This window comes from Elephas maximus, chromosome 7 (assembly GCF_024166365.1).
Source record: "Elephas maximus indicus isolate mEleMax1 chromosome 7, mEleMax1 primary haplotype, whole genome shotgun sequence".
In the NCBI taxonomy this organism is placed as follows: domain Eukaryota; kingdom Metazoa; phylum Chordata; class Mammalia; order Proboscidea; family Elephantidae; genus Elephas; species Elephas maximus.
The window spans coordinates 117,271,250-117,282,231 of NC_064825.1; the positions used below are offsets into that span (position 1 = coordinate 117,271,250).

Genomic DNA, 10,982 nt, shown 5'->3' on the forward strand with positions numbered 1-10,982 from the left:
CCAATTGAAGTTGATAGTTGTGCATGGTGTGATTAGCGAGTGACATTGTATTAATTCCACATGCATATGCCATTGATCCAAGAGTTTTTATTGAAAAGACCTTAATCTCCCAATTCATTTCAGTGTCTTTCTCATAACTCAAGTGATCAGATACCTATGCATGTATACGAGTCCACCTGAAGAATGCCATTCAGTGTTTTGTTTATTTGCTTATTTTATTATTTTTGGTCTAGTGGTATCAAATTCTCTTAGATCTTGATTTTCAGGAAATATTTCTATTTGCCTTTTACTTTTGAAGGTATTCCCTAGACAAACACACTAAGTTGGCAGGGTTTTTTGTTTGTTTGTTTGTTTCACACTTTAAAGATCATGCTGGTTTATGGTCTCCATTGTTTCTGTTAAGAAGTCAGCTGTTCATCTAAGTGTTGCTATTTGGAGGTAATGTGTCATTTTTCTCTAGGTGTTTTTAAGTTTTCTGTTGTCTTTGAATTTCCCATGGTCACATGTTTCACTTACGTGTATGTATGCACATGGGTTTGAATTTTCTTATTTTCCTCAGATTTTATATGAACCAGAGCTTTAACTGTGAAAATTCTTTGAGGCCTGGGTGGTTGATGATTCATTCCTCTGATAAGTATTTGTGTTTGCTGTTCTAGTCCTCTGAGGCTGCTTCCAACCCAGATGTTCTTTAAATTCATTTCTTGGTTTGCAATTTTATAGTCCATGAAGACATTGTAAATCTAAACCCCAAATTGACATGAACTTTAACCTATTGTAATGAGTTTAAAAATGAGACTTTTTTTTTTTTTTTTTGGTGAAAATATACACAGCAAAACCTGTTCTCATTCCACAGTTTCTAGCCATAATGGTAAGTCACATTGGTTACATTCTTCCCATTTTGTCAGCATTCTCTTAATTTCTGTTCTCATTATTTCACTTCCATTTATTTAATCTCCCTGCCACTCAGCCTTCTTATCTATGCTGTCAAATAGCAGTTGACCCTTATTTAGATTTTTTTTTTTTTTAATGTAATACTCAAGGGTGACGATATTTACTCTTTGGGCTAAAGTATTACTTTGTTTAAAGGTGACTTCAGGGGATAGTTTCAACTTAAGGTTTGAAGAGCAACTCAGGGTCATAGACTCAGGGACTCGTCCAGACACATTTGGTCCAGTAAGTCTGAATTCCTGAGAATTTGTATTTCTGCTCCACATTTTTCTCCCTTTTTTATCAGGATTCATCTATTGCGTTACTGATCAGAACATTCATTAGTGGTAGCCAGGCACCATCTAGTTCTGGTCTCATGGTGAAGGGGGCAGTGATTCATGTAGACAGCTCTGTAGTTCAATTCCTTATCTGATTTTTGGGTTTCCTTCTTTCTCTTTTGATCCAGATAATTAAAGACCAATAGTTGTATTTTACATGGCTACTTGTAAGGTTCTTAGATGCCAGACATTACTCACCATAATGGGAGGTAGAGTATTTTAAAATATGCCTAATAACTGGGTTGTTCCTCCAGACCAAGGTCCTAAACCCCCAGACCAAGAGAACAAAGCCCATGAGGTGGTAGGTTATGTCTAATTAGTATCATCATCTGTACTCCCCCATTTATATTTTTGGCTGTCGTTACTATTGCAAAACCTAGCATTTATTCATTCATTCATTTTCCCTATGTACAGTTACCGACATCAGTTACATCAGTCATGCTTTGGAAAATTCACCCATATTCAGTGCCATCTTTCTCTCATTTCTATAAACAAAAAGTGATTATTATGTAGAGAGTATTTCTCCCACTCCCCTCCCCTATCTGCACCACGCCTGGTAACCACTAATGAACATAGTTTCTGTATATTTACTTAATCATGTAATTTCATAAAAGTGAGAAATACAATACTTGCTTTTTTGTGATTGACTTAATTCACTTAACATAATGCCCTCCAGATTCATCCATGTTGTAAGATGTTCTGCGAACACATTTTTTCTTTATCACTGAGTAGTATTTTTTTAGTATTATATGTATGTACTTATCCATTCATCCATTGATGGGCACTTAGGTTGCTTCCATCATTTTGCTATTGCGAATAGTTCTGCAATGAACACGGTTGTGCATATGCCTGTTCATGTCACTTCTATCAGACCCCTAGGGTATATATTTAGAAGTGAAATTGTTGGGTCTTACAGCAGCACTAACTCTAGTTTTCTGAGTAAAATAAGATTTTTAACTTCTCCATGAATCAAAGCCTAGATAGAATAGTCCCATTTTTTTGACTCTACAATGGAGCAGAGGTTTTAGCTCTTCAGAAATCCTAATTTCTTGGGGCATGTCTGCTCCAACTGCTTGCTTTGTGCACATTTCCTCACTGGTATCCCATCACCTGTGCAGATCATTATCTCTGAGGCTTTAGGTTACCCTGAGGAGAGCTGTTCACTTTAACACCTACTTACTGCTCCTCATTCTACTCTCAACCCATTTTGAACTCTGTGAATTTCCATCATTCTCCTGAAAGCTAAGATACACATTGAAAAGTTTTCAAAATCGATATCATGTCCTGTATATTTATGTCTTTATTAGTCAATTATTTTTAATATATTTAGTGTGGCATGTTGCTGAAATGAAAGCCTTAGGTTTTTAAAATAAAAGTAAATGATGGCAAATCTTCTCCCAAGTTATATTTTAATTACTATTAATATGATTTTTTATAGGTACCAAAATCAAAACCCATTGTCATTGGAGTCAATTTTAACTCATACTGACTCTATAGGACAGAGTAGAACTGTCCCACAGGGTTGCTAAGGCTGTACATCTATACAGAAGCAGACTACTGCATCTTTCTCCTGTGATGCACCTGACGGATTCAAATCACTGATCTTTCAGTTAGCAACGGGGCACTTACACACTGTGCCACCAGGACTCCTTGTATAAGTCCTTATAAACATAATTCAAAATGTAACTATATAATTTAAGCTATTATAAAACCGAAACTTATAAATGAAACAACCTTACAATAAAAAATTCAAAATAACATTAATGTAATGTTAAAAATATTAATTTATCCCTTTATTCAACTGAAATATAGATTAACTATTTCTTTTATTCACTATGCTTGTTTCTGGAAGGAAGTGAGCAAAAGCAGATGTGGGCTCTGTTCTCACGACACATACAAGCTGAGGATGTGAAAGACATTAATGTACTAATCAGAAGGCTCATGAATGTAAAGTTGCAGCTGGGATGAGTTCCCGAAGATAGTGACACATGGAATTTTGAGATTATATAATAATAATAATAATTATTATAATCATATCATATGATTTAACACAGAAAATTTTCTCACATTCTGGTAGAGGGAAGAACAAATGTGAAACCCAAAAGAATGATAAATAATGTCCCATGTTAAGGGAGTAAAAGAGGCCAGGGAGAAGAGCGCAGACAGCTCCTGAAGCATGTTCTGGGAGGTGTTGCAGAGATACCCAGAGGCCAAGCCACACAGAATGTTATTAACTACATTACAGTGTTCTCTCTTTATCCTAAGTGAAATACCAAGTGACTCGTTTGCAAAAACTAAATCACTCCTTACAAAATACCACAGGTACTGACCATTATGCTTCAGATTCTATTAAGAGGCAAATAATTATACAACATGACTTCATGTAATGACTTCATTTTTCCAAATGGGGAAAAAACAGAATTCAGTCTTGCATCAGAAATGAATGGGATGTGAACCAGAGACTATACCATCCTGACACCAGAAGAACTAGATGGTGCCCGGCTACAATCGATGACTGCCCTGACAGGGAACACAACAGAGAACCCCTGAGGGAGAAGGAGACCAGTGGGATGCAGACCCCAAATTCTCATAAAAAGACCAGACTTAATGGTCTGACTGAGACTAGAAGTACCCTAGTGGTCATGGCCCCCAGACCCTCTGTTGGCCCAGGACAGGAAACATTCCTGAAGCCAACTCTTCAGATATGGATTGGACTGGACGATGGGTTGGAGAGGGATGCTGGTGAGGAGTGAGCTTCTCAGATCAGGTAGACACTTGAGACTATGTTGGCATCTCCTGTCTGGTTGGGAGATGAGAGGGTAGAGGGGCTTAGAAGCTGACAAAACAGACACGAAAAGAGAGAGTAGAGGGAGAGAACAGGCTGTCTCATTGGGGGAGAGTAATTGGGAGTATGTAGCAAGGTGTATAAAAGATTTTTTTGTAAGAGGCTGACTTGATTTGTAAATTTTCACTTAAAGCACAATAAAAATTAAAAAAAAAAAAAGAATTGAATGGGAGGAATGGAAATATAATGACTTATTCTCATCCCCTTCCAGTCAAGACAAGCATACAGGTTTGGGAAAATTATTTTTGGATTAAGCCCTAAGACTAATTCATAAAAAAAATTCATAGGGTATAGAAAATTAAAAACAAGTCAACAGAAAGCTCCCAGCCAGTAGGAGCACTGAAGTTTATTTAGAAGGCAATTTTCTTCTGAATAGTCCTTTACTTAACAACTCTTTCACATCCTTGTTCCCCAGACTGTAGATCATGGGATTCAACATAGGGATCACAGTGGTATAACACACAACCACCATTTTCCCTTGTCCCACAGATTCCACTGACAGGGGTCTGAGACACATGAAGAAAAATGCTGCATAGAACATGGCAGCAGCTGTCAGGTGGGAACAACAGGTAGAGAAAGCTTTGTGTCTACCCTCTGTAGATCGAATCCTCAAAGTAGCCAGAAATATGTAGATGTAAGAAATGAGGATGATGAGGAGAGGATAGATGAAGTTGAAACCGGCCACAACAAACATGGATAGCTCTTTGTTGTAGGTGTCAGAACAAGACAGCTTAATCTCACTGGAGGATCAGCACAGTAAAAGTGGTTAATCTCATTGTGGCCACAGAAGGCCAGGCTGTAGATCCATCAGGCCAGTGAGAGCTCCATACACATAAGGAACCATGATGAGGGATGTACAGATGCTCTTGGACATTTTGCTGCCATAAAGTAGAAGGTTGTAGATGGCCATGTACCAGTCAAAGGCCATCACGGCCAGGATATAGATCTCCACATGGACCAAGGAAATAAAGCAGTAACACTGCACTAAACCAGCAGGATAGGAATTGGTTTTCTTCTCTGAGAGGAGAAGCTCCAGCATCTTTGGAGTCAGATTGGTGGAGAAGCACAGATCCACAAAGGATAAGTGGCTCAGGAAAAAGCACATGTGTGTGGACCTGGGCATTAACAGGGATGAGTATAATCACACCCAGATTCCCTGTCACTGTGACCATGTAAGTGGCCAGAAAGAGCAGAAAGGAGAGAATCTCTAATTCCAGGTGACTGGCTAGTCCCAGGACTATTTACTCACTCACTGAAGTGAAGTTACTTCTCAGAATTTTCTTGGATGGGAAATGAGAACTTTGGGCCTGTACAGAAATTTTTAATTGGTAAATGTTTTCATATTTTCTTTAAATATCATTTTTTTCTATGCATTTTTTTCTTCCCTTTTATATGAATCTATTTTTTCTGCAGGAGACACTAGAAATGGTGGTTTAATAAAAATCCAAAACTCTTAGCCATAGTGTGGATTTCAACTCCTAGCAACCCTATAGGACAGAGTGGAACTACCCTATAGTGATTTCAAGGAGCTGCCGGTGGCTTTGAACTGCTGACCTTTCGGTTAGCAGCCAAATGCCTCACCACTGCACCATGAGGGTCTAATAATAAAAATGGAACCAAATTAAAAGTTAGCAAACTCAAACCTGCTGCCGAGTCTTTGTGACTACTCAGATTCAGATATTTTTCTTTTCTAATTGTCCTCTTATCTCTCTTTGCCCCTTAATTTTTTTGAAGTTTCCAGTGTTATATTTCCTATCCATTTCCATATATAATTTATTTTCTCCATTTTACTTTTTAACATGAAACCAATCTTTTTTCTTTTCCCACAATTTTTACCACTGAATGCCAAGAAATAAGAAAACAGAAAAATACCCATCACTTACCTAAATGAATTTACCAGAAAACTTGAGCAAAGTAGAGCACGTTGTACCGAAGTACTTTTCCTAATAACAATTATTTCTTTCAGGCCACAACAGATAAAATCCCTTAGATTTTCTTGCATATGCACACTAAGTAATAAATTAAAAGATACATCTTCATTCATTCTCTGTAAGATATCATGAAATCACTACTTCTTATTTTAGAGTGACTAGCTGCTCGTTTGGAAAAAACAGAAGAAAAGAGAATTCCTTGAAAAGCTGAATATTTGAAAACATTTTCTCATGAACAGATACCAATATACATGAAAACAGCTTTCAAAATGTTCTAATTTTTTTTTTTTACAATTAATCCAATAAACTTTGGAGAATCTAATCTTTCAGAGCATCAGACCTGAACTAGAACATAGAGATGATACAGGCCAGCATGTTAATCTCCAGTTGTGAAAACTGAGATTGAAGAGCAAAATGATAGTCCGGGGCCAGACACTGGATTTGACAGAGCCTGGGTTAGAAACCGACACCTCCCATGTATCCAGGGTAGTGCTAGCTCTTAGGACCCAGACGTGGTCTTAATGCAGCAGCTCTGAGAAAACAAAAACAAAAAAGCCAAACCCGTTGCCATGGAGTTGATTCTGACTCGTAGTGACCACACAAGACAGGGTAGAACTGCCCCAAAGAGTTTCCAAAGAGTAGCTGGTGGATTCGAACTGCCTACCTTTTGGGTAACAGCAGTATCTCTTAAACACTGCACCACGAGGGCTAAAAAAAAAAAAAAAAAAAAAACCACACCAGCTTTTCAGTCTTTGATGTCAAGCTAGGCTTGCTATAGCCAAAGAGTAGGATGTCGCCAATGGAATATGATGAAAAGAGAAGTGTGCAGTTTTTATTCATTTCTTTACAAAGTGCACTTACTCTCTACTTCCTCTGTCTGCCTGCCCACTAGCTGGAGTAAGGGTGTGGTGTTGAGCTATGCTAGATCACATGAACGAGATCAACTCTTTAGAGATAGCAGAAAAATAAGAATGAGTAGATCAGAGTTCCCAAAATCTTTGCAGAGATGAACTGATATGCCAGCTCAGAATTTTACATAAATGAGAAATAAACTTCTAATTTAAGTGACTGTTATCTAGCTTTGTCCTCACAAAAACTGAACTCATTATTCAGCTAATACTTACACTATAGGATCAGAGTTCAATGTTACTATAGAGTTGACTGCTCTACACATAAAACTAATTGCAGTGATGATTATTAATTAGAATTAAGTTAACCTCTCAGGGTTTATGTCCAAGGGCTATGCTATGACTTACAAATTGTTATGATAATACTCAGTTAATCCGTATGTCAGCCTCTTGAAACCTTAAAATTGCCTTGAACCTCCTTTTCATATATTCCATGCCATAAAAACAAATAGAAAAACCAAACCCATTGCCATTGAGTGAAATCAACTCATAGCAACCCTATGTATAAGACAGAGTAGAACTGCTCCATAAGTTTTTCAGAGAGTGGCTGGTGCATATGAACTCCTGACCTTTTAGTTAACAACCCAGCTCTTAATCACTGTGCCTCCAGGGCTCCATGCCATTAAGAAACACAAAATATTCTCAAATACACAAGCACACATGCCACATGGCATGACAACTCTATGGAAGGCAGGTGAAAGACATTTATTACAAAAAAAGTAAAAATTCCAATTTAGACATTAGACATATTTATCCTTTAAATCCCCACCTGGACTTCAGCCACAGGGGATTTTTCACTGGGTGTTTTACAACTCTCAATTTCCACCTCGCAGCATCGCCCTCTATTTTCTTCCCTCCTATTTCTCACCTGTCTCAAGAAGTCCACTTTTTCTAATCCATATTATTCAGAGCAGTTCACCTTTTGTTGGCTCATATGTTTAAGCTTAGCTGTAATTCAGCTTTGCGTAGTGAACACATTGAGATGTTTTGCAAAACTGAAGAGCTTTTCATATAATAAATTTTTTTTTTTTTTTTTTTTTTAATAGGAGGTATCGTTTGTAGAAGGATGACGTATTGGCATCTGTCATGAATTGAACTGTGTCCTCCAAAAATATGTGTCAACTTTGTTAGGCCATGATTCCCAGGATTGTGTGGTTGTCCTACATTTTGTGATTTTACTCTGTGTTATAAATCATAATCTCTGCCTGTGATTAAAGAGGATTAGGTTGAGATGTAACACCCTTGCTCTGGTCACATCCCTAATTCAAAGTAAAAGGAGTTTCCCTGGGATGTGTTCTGTACCACCTTTTATCTTACAAGAGATATAAGGAAAAGGAAGTAAAGAGAGAGATGGGGACCTCATACCACCAAGAAAGCAGTGCTGGGAGCAGAGCAAGTCCTTTGGATCCAGGGTTCCTGCAGGGAGAAGACCTAGTCCGCGGGAAGAATGACCTTCCTCCAGAGCTCACAAAGAAAGCCTTCCCCTGGAGCTGATATCCTGAACTTGGACTTCTAGCCTACTAGATTGTGAGAAAATAAATTTCTCTTTGTTAAAGCCATTCAGTTGTGGTATTTCTGTCATAACAGCACTAGATGACTAAGACAACATCTCTCGATTTGTGTTTGTGTGCATTATTTCTCTCTCTCCCTCTCTCTCTCTCTCTCTCTGTATATCACTGGGGCCACAGAAGGCTAGATCTACATATTTGTAGGTTCATATATATGCGTTCCTTAAATCTTCTTTTGGTGCTTTCTGTGGTGTTTAATATTTTCCCCATAGAATCCTTCACTATTGCAACTCAAGGCTTGAATTTTTTCTTCAGTTCTTTCAGCTTCAGAAATGCCAAATGTGCTCTTCCCTTTTGGTTTTCCATCTCCAGTTTTTTGCACATGTCATTATCATACTTTACTTTGTCTTCTCGAGGGGACCTTTGAAATTTCTGTTCAGTTCTTTTACTTCATCAATTCTTCCTTTTGCTTCAGCTGCTAGACATTTGAGAGCAAGTTTCAGAGTCTCCCCTGACATCCTTCTTGGTCTTTTCTTTCTTTCCTGTCTTTTCAATGACCTGTTGCTTTCTCCATGGGTGACGTCCTTGATGTCATTCCACAGTTGGTCTGGTCTTTGGTCACTAGTGTTCAATGTGTCAAATGTATCCTTCAGATGGTCTCTAAATTCAGGTGGGATTTGCTCAAAGTCATATTTTGGCTCTCGTGGACTTGTTCTGATTTTCTTCAGTTTCAGCCTGAACTTGCATATGAGCAATTGATGGTCTGTTCCACATTCTGCCCCTGGCCTTGCTCTGACTGATGATTTTGAGATTTTCCATTGTCTCTTTCCACAGATGTAGTCAATTTGATTTCTGTGTGTTCCATCTAGTGAGGTCCACGTGTATAGTTGCCTTTTACATTGGTGAAAGAAGGTATTTGCAATGAAGAAGCCGTTGGTCTTGCAAAATTCTATCATTCAATCTCCGGCATTGTTTCTATCACCAAGGCCATATTTTCCAACTACTGATCCTTCTTCTTCGTTTCCAACTTTCGCATTCCAATCGCCAATAATTATCAATACATTGGGTAAATCTGCTGCAAAGGACCTCTTTAAAGTGTTAAGGACCAAAGATGTCACCTTGAAGACTAAGGTGCACCTTACCCAAGCCATGGCATTTTCAATTGCATCATATGCATGTGAAAGCTGGACAACGAATAAGGAAGAACGAAGAAGAATTGACACCTTCGAATTGTGGTATTGGCAAAGAATATTGAATATACCTTGGACTTACAAAGAACAAACAAATCTGTCTTGGGAGAAGTAAAACCAGAATGCTCCTTAGAGGCAAGGATGGCGAGACTGCGTCTTACATACTTTGGACATGTTGTCAGGAGGGATGAGTCCCTGGGGAAGGACATCATGCTTGGCAGAGTACAGGGTGAGCAGAAAAGAGGAAGACCCTCAACGAGGTGGATTGACACAGTGGCTGCAACAATGAGCTTAAGCATAACAACGATTGTAAGGATGGCTCAGGACCAGGTAGTGTTTTGTTCTGTTGTGCATAGGGTCGCTATGAGTCGGAACCGACTGGACAGCACTGAACAACACAACATGTACGTGTTTATACATAGTTGCTGTTGAGTCGGCTGTTACTAGTGGCCACCTTATATGTGTCAGAGTAGAACTGTGTGCCATAGGGTTTTCAATGACTAATTTTTCCAAAGTAGATCACCAGGTCTTTTCTCTGAGACACTCTAGGTGGACTCGAAACTTCAACTTTTCAGTTACCAGCCAAACATGTTAACCATTTGCTTCACCAAGGATTCCATATATACCTATGGAAAAAGTAGATCTCACTACCTTTTCTTTATCTTCTGCTGGAAAATACTGAAATATCATGTTTTACCTTTCTGTGTGTTCATTCCCTATCCTGATATTCCTTCTTCCTTAAAAAGGTATGTGCCAATGTGTCTTTGTGCTTTCCAAAATTTTAAAAATGAGTATGTGCTAAATAAAATGTTTCCAATCTCCTTAGCACTGGTATTCATATCACAAAATCAACTCACTGGTTTTGGAACTTGGCAAATTTGGTTTAAAAAATTACAAAGGAGCTACATATTAGATGTATAACTTCAGAAAATTACTCAACCTTTCTGAGCTTCAGCACTCTTACCTGTAAAATATTGTCCCAGTGGTTTCTTTGAGAATTAAAATTCTAAACATGTGGGAGACCCATACAACCATCCCAGGATATTTTAGTGTTCTTTTTCCCCTCTGTTTAATCTGTATAAGAAATAGAAATTCTAATATGAGCTCTAGTACTTCTCATACAACCAATCAGACTCTTTCCTGTGTGATCATTGAATCATCTCTTAACCCTACACATTCCTGCCAAATGAGAAATTGGATAACGAGTATTAATAATAACACCTTTGCTGGTTCCTAACACACAGAGAATAAACACCACTACCTATAACATGGAGGAGTCCTGGTGGCACAGTGGTTAACCACTGGCTGATAAACGAAAGGTCGGTGTTCCAAATC

At 38.2% G+C, this 10,982-nt stretch overlaps 1 pseudogene; it reads right to left on the reverse strand.

Annotated features, from left to right (window-relative positions):
- Positions 1 to 4,456: 4,456 nt before the first annotated feature.
- LOC126080540 (olfactory receptor 5M8-like) lies at positions 4,457 to 10,337 on the reverse strand (annotated as a pseudogene).
- Between the last annotated feature and the right edge of the window lie 645 nt (positions 10,338 to 10,982).